Source organism: Microcaecilia unicolor, chromosome 2, assembly GCF_901765095.1.
Source record: "Microcaecilia unicolor chromosome 2, aMicUni1.1, whole genome shotgun sequence".
In the NCBI taxonomy this organism is placed as follows: domain Eukaryota; kingdom Metazoa; phylum Chordata; class Amphibia; order Gymnophiona; family Siphonopidae; genus Microcaecilia; species Microcaecilia unicolor.
In genome coordinates this window covers 537,247,159-537,262,376 of record NC_044032.1, presented here as the reverse complement: position 1 = coordinate 537,262,376, position 15,218 = coordinate 537,247,159, and the positions used below count along the sequence as shown (strand labels likewise).

The window sequence follows — 15,218 nt, the reverse complement described above, 5'->3', positions numbered from 1 at the left end:
CAGTGTGGCTTACAATACATTATGAGTGATGGAAGTGCAATTTGTTACAATTCGGTTATGGATTACATTGTGAAGAGTTATACGAGACAAAATCAAAGTATCTTTAAGGAATATAGCAATGGAAAAGAACAGTGAAACATTGGAAGGAAACAACGGGAAGCTAAAGGGCAATATATAATAGTAAAAAAAACAAAAACAACATATGATATACATTTTTCTGTGAGTAAAGGTATGAGTGTGGTAAGATTTCGGGGGTGAGAATTCATAAGTGGATGTATTGATGTATTACTGAACAGTGAGTGTGGACTTTATGTGTTTTGGTTCTTTCCGTAGATTTTATTAAAAAGATGTGTCTTCAATATTTGCAGAAGGTGGTTTGTTTCGTAGGTAGTTTTCAGGTTGCGTGGCAGTGTGTTCCAGAACTGCGTGCTCATGTAAGAAAAGGTTGACGCGTGCAGCGCCTTGTATTTCAGGCCCTTGCAGTTAGGGAAGTGGAGGTTGAGGAAAGTTCGGGATGATCTTTTAGCGTTTCTGGGTGGTAAGTCGATTAAATCAGACATGTAGGCTGGGGCTTTGCCATGAATAATTTTGTGGACTAATGTGCATACTTTAAAAGTAATGCGTTCCTTGAGTGGGAGCCAGTGTAGCTTCTCTCGTAAGGGTTTTGCACTTTCATATTTTGGTTTTCCGAAGATGAGTCTGGCTGCTGTGTTCTGGGCTGTTTGAAGTTTCCTCAGGATTTGCTCTTTGCAGCCTGCGTACAGTGAGTTGCAGTAATCCAGATGGCTGAATACGAGGGATTGCACTAGGCTGCGAAAGACGGATCTTGGGAAGAATGGTCTTATTCTTTTCAGTTTCCACATGCAGTAGAACATCTTTTTGGTTGTGTTGTTTGCATGGGTTTCGAGTGTTAGGTGGCGGTCGATAGTAACTCCAAGGATTTTTAACGTTTCTGAGACTGGAAGGTTTAGTTTTGGTGTATTTATAGCGGTAAATTCATTCGTTTTGTATTGGGAGGTAAGTATCAGGCACTGAGTTTTTTCTGCTTTAGTTTCAGACGAAATGCATCTGCCCAGGTATCATGATGTGTAGACTTTGGTTGATGTCGTTGAAGATTTCTTTGATGTCTTGTTTTGAAAGGGATGTACATTGTTACGTCATCGACGTATATATATGGGTTGAGGTTATGGTTTGATAGGTGTTTTGCCCAAGGGGATCATCATTAGGTTGAAGATGGTTGGTGAGAGAGGTGATCCTTGTGGTACTCCACATTCAGGTGTCCATGCGGCAGACGTGGCTGAATTTGATGTGACTTGGTATGAACGCTGGGTTAGGAACCCCTTGAACCAGTTTTAGGACATTTCCTCCAATGCCAAAATATTCAAGTATGTGTAATAGGATTCCATGGTCAACCATGTCGAAGGGCACTTGACATGTCGAATTGTAGGAGGAGTATATTGTTGCCGGTTGCAATCATTTGTTTAAATTTAGTCATGAGGTAATTAATACTGTTTCTGTACTGTGGTTCGATCGGAATCCTGATTGGGCATCGTGCAGTATTGAGTATTTGTCTAGATAGTTTGTGAGCTGTTTAGTTACCATTCCTTCGGTTATTTTGGTTATTAGTGGTATGGATGCTACTGGTCTGTAATTGGTTATTTCCCTTGCGCTTTTCTTTGTGTCTTTGGGTATTGGGGTGAGTAGAATTTTTCCTTTTTCTTTTGGGAAAAGTCCGTTTTGTAGCATGAAGTTTACGTGGTTCGTTAGGTCTATTATGAATTGTTGAGGAGCTGATTTCATGAGGTTATTTGGGCATATGCCAAGTTTGCAGTGGACTTTGGCATATCTTTTAAGTGTTTCAGAGATGAGGTCTTCTGATAGTAGTTCGAATTCGGTCCAGGTTCTGTCTGCTGGGTATATTCCGTCTTCTGGGTCTAGATAATCTAGGAGTGTTGCGTATTCAATAGGGCTGGCAGGTATTTTGAGTCGTAATTGTATAATTTTCTCCTTGAAGTATTTCGCAAGGTTGTCAACGTCTGGTATATCTTTGCTGTTGTTTGTAACTGGTGTGGTGTCTAACAGTTTGTTCACAAGGTAGAACAGTTTATGTGTGTCTTGTAGTTTGGTCCTATTATTGTCTTGTAGTGTAGTCTTTAGTCTGTTTTATGGTATATTTGTATTTCTTCCGAAGTAGTTTCCAGGCATTTAGTGTTTGTTCATCTCGTTTTTTGTTCCATGCGCGTTCTAGTTTCCTGACTTGTGTTTTAAGCTTTTTCAGCTCTTTGGTGAACCATGGGTTGGATTTTTTTCTGTGTGATGTTCTGGTTTGGATTGGGGCGATTTTGTCTAATGTTTTTGTACATGAATCATCCCATTCTTGGAGGAATTGGATGGTGTTAGCATTGGTTGACCATTCATTCTGGTATATCTGTTGCCAGAATGTTGTGGGGTCTATTTTTCCTCTCGTGGTGTATGTTGTTTCGCATCATGTTTATTGATTGTGTTTGTGTGTGTTTTTTTGCCATGAAGAGAGACATTTGCTTTGTGGTGGTCTGACCATAATGTAGGTTGTCCTCTTGTGTCAGTGAGTATGATAGCTTGAATCCGGGTCAAATTTGTGTGTTATGATTTCTAGTGTGTGTCCTTTCTCGTGTGTTGGTTGCGTGTTGGGTGCGTGCAAATCCCAGAGTTTTAAGAATTCTTTGCATTCTTGTGTGCCTGTTGAGGTTCGTCTTCAAGGTGTAGGTTGATGTCTCCTATTATAATGATGTTTGTGGCAGATACACACGTGTTCGAGAATGAAGTCCATAAGTTGTGTGTTGGGAGTCTTGCCATTTTCCTGGTGGTCTTGTAGAAATAGGATTGCGTTTAAGGTGTCCTATTAGGTTTGGGTGATTAATTCTTGTCGATGCAATTTCCAGTTGTGGTGAGTGTAGATTCACCCGTGTTGTGATTGGTGAATTCGGGTTTTGTAAATTATGGCTATTCCGCCTCCTCTTTTTCCACTTCTTGTCCAGTTGGTGATTTTGTATTCTGGTGGGCATGTTTCTAAGATGCGGGGGTCGTGGGGGGTTATGGAACCAGGTTTCTGTAATAAATAGAAGGTCTAAATTATCTGTGGTGATCCAGTCTAGTAATATCTAAGGAGTTTGATTACTGCGATCTTGCATTGATGTATCCTAGTTGGACTTGAGCGATATGGGTCTGTGGGGGGGGGGTTCGATGTGTTTTATTTGTATTAGATGTCTGTTTTCTTCGGTGGTTTGACTTTGTTGTTGTTGTTGTTTTCCTTTTTTGTGGTGGTGGTCATGTTCGGAGGATTTTTTCCTTTTGGTTGGTTGTTGTGTCTTGGTTTGGTGACTTGTTTGGTAGGTTGCGCGTAAGGTTGGTGTATGTGGGTAGGTATGTATATGATGTTCTTTAGGGTGGGCATTGTGTGTATGTGAATGCTGTGTGATTTGTGGAGTTATGGGTTGTTGTTATCTGGGTTGTGGTTGTGTTTGCGTGTAAGAGTAGGGTGAGACAATGAATGGTTAGGAGTGTTTTACTGATATTCATATCTGTGTTTAGGCACTGGTGCCCATACATTCAGCTGGTTAGCATTCAAGTGAGTAGAGCATGTATAAAACTTTTAAATCCAAATTGAAAGCGGTTCATGCACTTTAAAGCCTATATTTAAAACAAGTAATGCAGAGTATAAACTTTTAAATCGAGCTAAAAGCAATTAAATTAATTAAAGCCTTCTATTTAAAGCAAGCAGTGCAGAGGTATAAACTTTTAGATCGAGCTGAAAGCATTTAAATAGAGCCTTCTATTTAAGCAAGCAATGCAGGGTATAAACTTTTAAATCAGGCTAAAAGCAGTATATGCAGTTAAAGCAAAGCTGAAAGCAAGCCTCTGCCTTGCCGACCACGCTCGTCTGCCCTCCAGGCTCCACCCATGTCCCGCCACGCGAGTCTCCTCATTCCCTTCTGCTCCCCCTCCCTCAGCCACCTGAGACATCTCACCGTCTGAACCCCCCCCCTCCCTGACCTGCCAAATGACCCTCTTCTGTCGCCCACACCTCACCTGATCCGACCAGCATTTTAAAAAAAAAAACCTCCAAGCGGCGGTGCCGGTGCCTCGCGTCTGAGAGAAGAAAACTCGCTTCGTCGTTGGCCGGCCTTCCCTCAAGTCCCGCCCTCTGATGTAACTTCGAAGCGAGTTTTCAGTAATATACAACATCATAGGTCTAAAGAAAACTCCACTTCATTTACAGAAAATCAAAACAGAATGAAAACAACTGCATTAGCGGCAACAGAAAGCAAACAAAAGGACAAGCAGTATGGCCTGGTACAGCTTGTATATTTGAGTATAGTAACATATCATATTCACTGTAGTTCATTACTTATCTAGAAATGTCACCAAAAAATCAAAAAGTGCTCATCTTGTCCAACAACACCACGACAGGGAATCTCAGTTTCGCTTTGTAGCTGCTTCAGGGGAAAACAATCCTGATATGCTGGCCACTGCACATCTATATAGGCCCCTTCTGCCCTAACGTTTGGATCCAGTGTATCAAGGCCCTTAAAGGAAATGCCCCTGAGTACCTGAAGAACAGGATGATCCTCTACACAACCTCCAAGGACACTAAGATCCTCTCAAGTACTACCACTAACCACACCCTCTCCAAAAGACATTGAACAATGTGATACCTGCAAGCGAGCCTTCTCTGGAGTAGCCCCCACACTCTGGAATACACTTGCCTGAAAGACTGCGCTTAACACAAAGACTATCTCTAGTTCAGGAAACAGGTGAAAGCTTGGTTCTTCAAACCAGGCTTTTAATGGAAGAAGTAACTAACTGTTAGTCTCACACACAAGGAGTGGCATGGGCTGCACATACTGCTGCAGGACATGTTTTATCCACTCCTACTCTAGCTGAGATAATATTTAACCTTTCTTTATATTAGTTACCTTATACCTTCTAACTTCTCTTACTCTCTTTCCTATCTATATGTTAACCATCTCTCTGACCTCATGTGCAACTTTCTTTAAATTAGTGAGAGTCCAATCATTTATAATTCTTGTTGGGCCTAAGAGATGATCATGGTGGGTGTATTAACCCAATCAAAACTCAGGGATAGTTGAAAACTGGTTCTATCTGGTTTTGGAGATGGAGGCCTGGAAATCTTGGTTTAGCTGGTCACATGCTTCCTGGATGACCATGTGCTGTGTACACACGCCAGAATGTACTTGACAAGATTAAAAGGACATTGCGAGTTCAGAATAGATGGTCTTTCTTTTGTTATATCCAGCCTCTTTGATTGCTATCAATATACCGATCCTGTTCTTGGAGAATGGTGGTGATTTATTCTCCTGTATCCACCCAGCCTGCTTTTGTTTACACACTGGTTGACCATTTACAATTCTTTGTTCCAGGCTTTCATGGTCTGAAGGAGGAGGATGGAGGCCAGATCTCCTTTCTGATTCTGAGCAAGTTATATTCAAAGTTTTTGCAAAACCCTTTTATATATTCAAATTCAAATCAATTCTTGTATACTGCTGATATCCCCTTTCCGGATATTCCTCAGTGCAGTTTACATTCTAGGTGAGACAAAGCAAATAGTTTTAGTGGTGAGGTTTGAGAAACAGAGACCATTGGATTATATGCATAAGACTAAAACATTAGGAAAGGATAATGGATGATATTAGGAGGTAGCATTATTGGATTGTTAAGAAGCAGTCTTTTGGGAGAGAAAGGTTTTAAGGCTTTTATCTACTATCTATCTATCTATCTATCTATCTATCTATCTATCTATCTATCTATCTATCTCCAGCAAAATCAACTCTGAAAATTCATCATATCATGCTACAAGTCCAGTAGTAAAATTAGAGAGCATGGTCCAGGCCATAGAGCTTCGAACCCTTCCCCTATGTCAATGGGAACAATCCAAACCTGCCACTATTATATCAAAAGACTTATAAGGCAGGAAAACGTCATTAGAGGGTCAGGTAGATGCTGGGTCATGTGGAGGGGCATAATTGAACGGGGCGTCCAGTTTTCCTGAGGGGGGCCCTCGCAGGACGCCCCGCGAAGGGGCGTGGAAACCCGTATTATCGAAACAAGATGGGCGCCATCTTTGTTTTGATAATACGGTCGGGACGCCCAAAATCTCAACATTTAGGGTCGACCTTAGAGATGGTTGTCCCCCATTTTTTGGTGATAATGGAAAACCGAGGACGCCCTCTCCAGAACAACCAAATCCAAGCCATTTGGTCGTGGGAGCGCCAGCATTTGTAGTGCCCTGGTCCCCCTCACCTGCCAGGACACTAACCGGCACCCTAGAGGGCACTGCAGTGGACTTCAGAAAAAGCTCCCAGGTGCCTAGCTCCCCTTACCTTGTGTGCTGAGGCCCCCCCACCCCCCCCAAAAAACCCACTCCCCACAACTGTACACCACTACCATAGCCCTTAGGGATGAAGGGGGGGCCCCTAGATGTGGGTACAGTGGGTTTGTGGTGGGTTTTGGAGGGCTCACATTTACCACCACAAGTATAAACAGTGTAGGGGAGGGAATGGGGCCTGGGTCCGCCCTGCCTGAAGTGTCACACAGTACCCACTAAAACTGCTCCAGGGACCTGCATACTGCTGTCATGGAGCTGGGTATGATATTTGAGGTTGGCATAGAAGCTGGAAAAAAAATTTTAAACATTTTGTTTAGGGTGGGAGGAGGTTAGTAACCACTGGGGAAGTAGGGGGAGGTCATCCCCGATCCCTCCGGTGGTCATCTGGTTTGTAGTGCACATTTCTGTGGTTCGTTCATAAAAAAAAAGACCAAGTAAAGTCGGCCAGTGGTTCGTCAGGGACGCCCTTCTTTTTTCCATTAGACGGCCGAGGACGCCCTGTGTTAAGCGCTCCCCAGTCCCGCCTTCACTATGCTTCCGGACACACCCCCGTGAACTTTGGTCATTCCTGCGATGAAAGCAGTTGAGGATGCCCAAAATCGGCTTTTCGGTTATGCCGATTTGGGCAACCCTGGGAGGACGTCCATCTCCCGATTTGTATCGAAAGATGGGCGCCCTTCTCTTTCGAAAATAAGCCTGATAGGGTAGAGTATATACTACTAGCAAATAAAATTCACGACCTTGTATTCAAAGCTTCAGGAAGAGATAGCGACCTTGAATATCCTGAAAAATAAGCGTAGAAGTATAGTGCAAAGCTTTGTAAGTAAAACAGCCCTCTTCTATGCCTCCCTCCAGAAGGCTACGGCTTTTGTGTCAGCAGCAAGCTCACTATGGAATGCACTTCCTGACCAACTTCGCCTTTGTGGCAGCTTGATGCAGTTTAAGAAATCCCTAAAGACTTGTTATTTGTGACAGCATATTTATGAAGCAGCTATAGTAGTCATGTGATGTAATTGCAGAGGTCAATATTTTTTAGTTCGTATGTTAAGTTTGTAATTTCTTTGTTATTTTGATGGTATTTTTAATTATGCATGTTCATATTTGGAAACCACCTAGTTTATAGGTGGTCTATAAATTTTTAAATAAATAAATAAATAGATAAATAAGAATAATACACATTGGCCACCCACTGACGCTGGGGTTTATGATGCCTCCAGGTCAGTAAGATGATTCTCATGAAGGATTCAATGTCCACCCTATATCTCTTTAAAGCTGACAGGATTTTATAGACAGAGCTTTGGGAATCTCAGGGCACCCAGCCCTTCGCCCTGAGTAGAAAAGGTAACAAGGTGGGGAGAACAGGTGGCAATAATAAGTACCGTGAACAAGAATACCTAAACCACCCAAGAAAAACCAGCTGTGTCAGGAAACATAGCCCACACTCTCTTTCCACCTTCCCCACTCTCCTCCAACATCTATTCTCTATCCCAGCTCCCAACCCCCCATCCTATGGCACACCCAGCCCCCCCACCCCCTCCCAACACCCCCTCCCCATCTTCCCTCCCCTATGAACCCCATCATTTTATGTCTCATTTAGTTACCACTTACATAACCAAGTCTCCTTTTCTAATTCTCTCTTATTCATATATAGGAGCCCTCTACGTAAGACCACTTTGACCCTTCACACTTTTCTTTATTTTCAGGAATAGAGGGTAAGGCTAAAATTCTCCGTCCCATACACCAATGTAAAGACCCCTAAAGGTTCTATCATGTTTGATGGGTACCAAACCTCTAGTGGTTCTTCTAATTATTGCATATTTGACCTTTTTATACCACCTAATACTTTCCAGATTGCGAGTGTTCTTCTTACCAGTAAGGCAAAGGGTTGGAGGAGACCGAAAACTGAATGTATAATATCAAGCCCAATGACTGTGGCCACTTGCTAATCAAAATGCACTTCATTTTAAGTACCATTGCTATAGATCCGTAATCTCCTTTATTACCCTATTCTTACAGAAGCAGGTCTGAATCGCATTCACACTTTTTCTGCTGCAGCATTCACCCTCTTCATTCCTGCTCCCATAACATTCTATTAGAGTCCCCACTACTGTTCCAATGCACAGACACAGCAGCTCTGGTGTAACCTGTAAATACACCTGGACCAATTTAGGTCTATACAGTTAATTCCCTACCAATTTACATTCAATCCCTCCCATTATGCTTATTCTGTCACCCCTCAGACATGCAGAACTTAATATTCCTAATTCTCATCTAAACAAAAATAATAACCCCAAACCCTCAAAGAACTGGAACTCACTCTCACCACAACCCCTTTTGCTCACCCCAAATTCCTCTACTGTCAATTAGTGACTTAAACACTCCTACAAGGCCAGTCAGTCTCAGCCACACTGCAGCACACACCTCTCCCTCTTCTGCTTCAACTGCTTCTCCTGCTCAACCCTCAACTGACCGCAAGCGGTTTGCCAAGGCAACCAGGTCTCAGCTTGCTCAACTGTTGTCCCATAGTGATGTCACTATAGAACCCTTATTTTTTCCTCTTGAGGAGCCCAGTTAAGATTATTTTTAACCCCTTATGGTACATTCGCCCCGGCCAAGTAAAAAAAATGTATGCAGTAAACATTTTTTCCCACACTCCACCAACTTCATATTCTCGCAATATCTCTGTATACAATAACATTTTTTTTTAAACCATGCCACTATAGTGACATTTACAATTCAAGTATGATACATTCTCATAAGTTTACATATAACTATTTTTTCACCTCCTTTAGAGTTTTCTTGTAAGGCTATGCCCAGGCAATCCCCAGATCCTCCCTTAGAATCAATGCTCTCACCTGGGCCAGCAAATACTTTTTCCTCTTCTTAGAAGTCATAATAGATCTTTTTATTCTGTTCTTTCATTCTCATCTCTATCTCACTTCCCATGATGTCCCACCTTAGAGGCAACATGGAGAGCAGTTTTTGGCTTTGAAAATCCAAGGTTATCACCGTAGAGGCACCTTTTTTTCTACATTTCCCATGTAGGGGTGACTAGTGCACTATAATGGGGAAGCAGTATATATTTTTTTTCATCCAACACAACTGGGAGAAGTTTGTTATGGAACGGTAAATCTTAGTTAATAGGGTTCTTAGGGGTCATGTATAGTATTTTGGCTTATAGGTGTAGATTTTAATTACTCTTTAATATCTTAAAGTTTTTTTTTTGTCCTTTTTAGAAGAATCAGCCTCTCCTCCTTGCTGTGGACTTTATGGTTTGTGCACTTGTTTTGTTTTTTTTTTTAATTTTGTTGTATATTTCCTTAGTGTAACTCTTTTCTTGATTATATGGTTTATGTACATATATAATTGTAAGCTCTAACAACAAAAATTCAGCAAAGCAGCACAGATAAATTGAAAACAGATTTCTAGGACAGTTCTAAAAATTCATAACACTATTTCAGATATAGATACCTAGAATAGTAAAATGAACAGGAATCAAAACACACACTCCGTATTGGCAAAAGCCACCTGACAATCCAGCTGTAATTGTGATCATAGAACTTAAAATATACAACCTTTATTTGTTGGTAGAGTTTTCTTCCTCATGATAACATATAAGGGTCGGGGAATGGGATTCGATATACTGCCTTTCTGTGGTTACAATCGGAGCATATTTATACAGGTACTTCAGATGGAACAGCAGGTGGTGGCAATGCAGGAGGTGATGCCTCAAGGTGAGGATAAGGTGGTTCCCTCACCTTTGATCTTCTGACCTTCTCGACTTCTCCTTCTTATTCTTGTTGAAAATTAATGATGAGTGATAATCCCCTCTACCTTTGCATGTGCACATTTATGTGGTTTGTTAACAGTAATGTTTGTCACTTCTTGATAGCACCATATCAGGTGATTGACTAGTGCCCTTTTGTTGAGGCTAAACCCAGCCACAGAAATGTTTCTCAGGTCATCTCTAGATATCCCCAAAACCTAGGGCTCAAAGGGGCCTGGGGCTACATAAACAATAGTCCTTATCCAATACTGTATGCATTCTTACAGACTGGGTCACTGGATAGACAGTTTCATCAGGGTCACAGCCATTACCCTTATTTAATGCGAGGTAGGGTAAAAGCATTTTATCACAGAGTTTCCATGTGACATCACAAGCCAGCATCATAAGCTTGGTCAAATTAAGTTCTGTGAAACACAGGTTACATTGTGGCAGGGGGCTTTCTTTATCTCCTACAGATAGGGCTGTCCCTGGACATCATTGAAGGTAAGTGGGTTAAAAAAAAAACAGCAGCTGAAGTGGTGGAGAGAAGATGCACATGAAGAAACTGGCCTGTATGAATTTTGGTATTTTAAAAAAGCGTTACTAATTTGTTTCCCATTGATGCTGATCATGTGAGCTGTTCTAGCTCTTAAGGAGACCCATGCTGTAAATCACTTGATCTTCTCCTCCATTAGGAGGGTCATGCATGCATATAACTTCCAGTTTCATAGATCTTGAAAGGAAAAGGGCAATGGGTGAGCCCACTGTCTCAGAAATATTAGACAGTCAAATAATATTTTCTTTTTTTCTTTAAACATAATTTTAAAGTACATAGATAAGATAAACTTGCTTTAAGTAAAACTGTCATAACAGTCTAAACAAGAAAAACAATATACGCATCAAGAAATATAATTACAGACAATAAAAAGTTAAGAAGGTAAAAAAAAAAAGAGGGGAAAAAAAGCCAATAAGAAAAAAAAGGCAAAAAAACAAACAAACCAAAACTATAGCAAAACCTCACATATTAAATCAAAAATTATGCCTGAAACAGTCAACTGGAAATATTCCTAAAGCATTCCTTTAGGCTGAGGGTTCAAGAACTTGTAATCACAGTGACCTAAGAACCTGAAGTAGAAACAGGACATATAGGTAAAGAGATCTGAGCCATTCTGTTTTCCAAAAACTGTTTCAACTTAATGGAATCATAAAAAGATATTTATGATTTTGATACTTAATCACACAGAGACATGGGAAATAAAAACGTTGTTCCTTTAGATAATAACATAGTAGATGACAGCAGAAAAAGACCTGCACGGTCCATCCAGTCTGCCCAACAAGATAAACTCATATGTGCTACTTTTTGTGTATACCTTACCTTGATTTGTATCTGTCATTTTCAGCACAGACCGTATAAGTCTGCCCAGCACTATCCCTGCCTCCCAACCACCGGCTCTGGCACAGACCGTATAAGTCTGCCCAGCACTATCTTTCACAGCAAGGCTCTACACCTTTCCTGCAATGTTCTAGAAATATCAGGAAAATAGAAATCAATGATCCCAAAAAAAGAAACTGTTGTAAATTTAAAGAAAAGATTCTGAGTCCAAATTTATCCAGTTCTAAAACGTAAGTAACCAAAAGTGTCCCATGAGCATGTGGTCCCAAGTGAGAATCTTCTAACAAAGCTGTAACAATCAAACTGTCCTCAGACACCATTTCCAATCTCTGTTCATCTTTATGTTTATCCAAGTAAAATGCCCTTGTGATAGGTGGAATCTTCTCTATTGGGACCTTGAGAATCTCCCTGTAATAGCGTCACTACATATCCAAAGAGGGACATGAACACTTTAGGCATTTCATATGTTCTTATGAGCCTAAATCCTTTCTTTATGAGGCCCATAGTATTAACATCATCATCATTGTGTTTTAATGTTCTAACTATGCTACAATACAGTTTGCTGGCATGTTGTATTTACTATTTAGTTCAAGCTAACAGTGTCAGGCTCATAGACCTTTTCTTGGTTGGTGTTAAAGACCTTTTTATTTTCTTGTTTATGTTCAGGAAGTTGTACATTAATAGATTGTCTGAGGTTGGCCCAGAAGAGTCCATGTTTACTTTTCTCCTTTGGCCACTCTAAGTACGTTCTTTTGCCATAAGAGCTTTCAGCTTATAATATTTAGAAGGAATGAGGTACTGTGGGATGGGTTCTAGTAAAATGAGGATCAAGCTATCAGAGTTTTCAGTGAATAGTCTGTGATGGGCAAATAAAGTTCATAATGGCACCACCACTCTGGATGAAATTGGGAGACAAAACAAAGATGGATTTGTAGCTTTTCTCAATGCAGTTAATGATATTTTCAATGATGCTTCTTCCTGGAACAAAGTTCCTCTCATGCTGACAGATCTGTATAGACCCATCCTTTTTCTAAGTTGGGTATCAGGTAATCTTTTACCCAAGATGCATCATGCTGGCTATAGGAGATAAAAGCATGATAGGTCAAATTCTGGGGAAGATCTTTTGGATTTGTGTTCCTATTTCTGTGCTTTGTCTGTGTCCAATTCCATGTCATCTTAACATACCAAGGCAAATCAAAATAAAGACACAGAAACAATATGCAAAGTATGAGGGCTGCCATGGTGCCCAGAACTATACCAAGCAAGGCTGCTGTATTACAGGATACTTCAGAGAGATGGACATCCTTTAGCAGGGTTCCTTTAAGATGTTCTGGATATTGACACTTATAAGATTCTGGCCATCCTAGTATATCTCCAGCTGTTTGCGTCCTCCAGTTAATAAATCTCTTAATTCACAATCACACTGAAATGGATTGTTTCCAGCATTGATTGCTCTGACATTCTGACAGCTTTGGAGAGAATGAAAAGAGAGAGAGTGCAGAAAATTCATTCCTATATTTAGGACTGCGAGGCTATTAAAATGACTACAGTCCGGAAGATCAGCTAGCCAGTTGGATGCAAGGTTTAGTCTTCCAAAGATTTCAGTGCCATAATGCCTTTGTGAATATTAGAGATTTGGTTATTGTGGAGATCCATATTTTTACATTGATTGGTAAGCAACCAAAGGCAGCGCTGGTCAGCTGGTTTGCTGACAGGTTCAGTTTGAGCAGTGTTTCTGACCAGTGGCAGTCTTCCCCATTCTCATACTGCAATTTATTATTACTGACATCCAGATACTGCAGAGATTTCATACTGCTAGTCATACTACTCACCAAAGACAGCATTTCAAGTCTATTACTTCTTAAGATAAGTGTTTCCAAATGAGGTAAAGTGTTGCAGTTTTGAAAAAGCTTATCTGTCAATTTATTTCTTGTAAGTTTCAAGATGTGGAACATACTGGGTTTAGAAGGGCACATAAAATGTATCATACCAGTATCCACAAATGTAAGGTTCTCAATCATCAGATCTGAGAATGTCTGTAAAGGGTGAGGGCTGCCTGTGTGATAAAATACCTTAGAAATTGAATGTTGCATTGAAAGTGCTTTTAAAGAGGTGTTAGAAGAGTTGAATGGTATAAATATGAATACTGACCTACTTGTGTCAATTGGTAAATATTAAATATTCAACTGATGAATACAACACAGCTTTAATCATTTGATTGAGGTACTCCCATGATACTGTAATGTTACTAATGATCAGAGTTGATACCTTTGAAGTTTTGCTGATTGTTGATAAAGGTTCAATTACATTATCACAAGCCTTCTCACATGTGACTTGGGAAAGTTCTAATGTTCTTGAAGTGTTCATAGCATCATACAAAATGAAAGGGTCTTCGAGATAGACTGGGAGTACAATGTGGAGTTTGTTTGTATTTAAGACTTGTAGACTGCCTGGTTCATAAGAGGAGAGATTTTGTAAACCCAAGAAGATGACGTGTAATGTTCCCAATTGTGCAATTTCTTTCAGAGAAGACCTTTGTATCCTTGTAGCACTGAGTCCCAGATATTGCAGATGGAGAAAGTAGCTGAATTCTTTACAGTGCAATATATTCTCAAATTTATTAGAGGAAAGGTCTAAATGTCGAAGACCTTTAATTACCTGCAGAGAGCCGCAGGTAATGTTCCTGAGGTTGTTGTGGGATAAATCTAAGTGCTCTAATTCTGCATTGAATCTGAAAACAATAGCATCAAATTCTCTGATGTGATTGTAGGACAAATTTAAAAGCTTCAGGTTAGTCAAATAAGTAAAATCGGAGGTATGAAGCAGAGCGATATTGTTTTCTGATAAATCCAAGATTGTTGTTTTTGGTGGCAGAATTTTTGGAACACTATCAAGAAATGTATTTGAATATTTAACAATAAAGTCATTGATTGCCTGTAGCTGTCTGATATTACATAATACAAGCATGGATGTATATAGAAGAATAAAGACAAATGAGGTGGACATGCTGGGCTCTTGGATCTTCATCATCATTGGTTGTTTCCACAATGCCAAGTATTTGATCAATGCAAAACCCTGCAAAGAAATGCATAAATTATTGTACATATTTCACACAATGATAGCTGATAGCTAGAAGCTGCTTCCAGTAAGTGGGAGTTAATCATACATAGGTACTCACTACAAAACACTGGATAGTCCCCATCTCGCTACTGGACTGCTGTCCGCATCTTGGTATGAGTGTGTTGCAGGGGATAGTCAGAAGTATTTTGGGGTGGAGCAAAGGTGAACTGAGGGGCCAGGAATTCTCCCCTCCCCTTCCCCCCACCTCCACCACTGTAGCGACAGCCACATTAAACCATACCTTTGCTGGTGGGGATGCCAAGCCCCGCCAGCTGAAGAGGTCTCTTGCACGAGTCCTGCCTGTGCTTCCAGAGCAGTGCTCAAGTTGGTGGCGCACTTCAGCCACCGACATTGGCACTCCCTCGCACGCTCAGTTCAGTTGCACGACTTAGTAAACAGGGCTCTATATGTTCCATCTTTGCTTATACCCTACATTGTCAATTAAAATGCTTTATTGTGTTGACATTGTAAGTACTATACTATGCCATACATTGTATTGCTATTTGAATATTTTTACTTATTATGTTTGATTTATTCTTACTGTACACTGCCTT

General features: G+C 40.6%; 1 pseudogene; it reads right to left on the bottom strand.

The window, feature by feature from the left end:
* Window positions 1–12,077: 12,077 nt before the first annotated feature.
* LOC115461473 lies at window positions 12,078–14,733 on the bottom strand (annotated as a pseudogene).
* Between the last annotated feature and the right edge of the window lie 485 nt (window positions 14,734–15,218).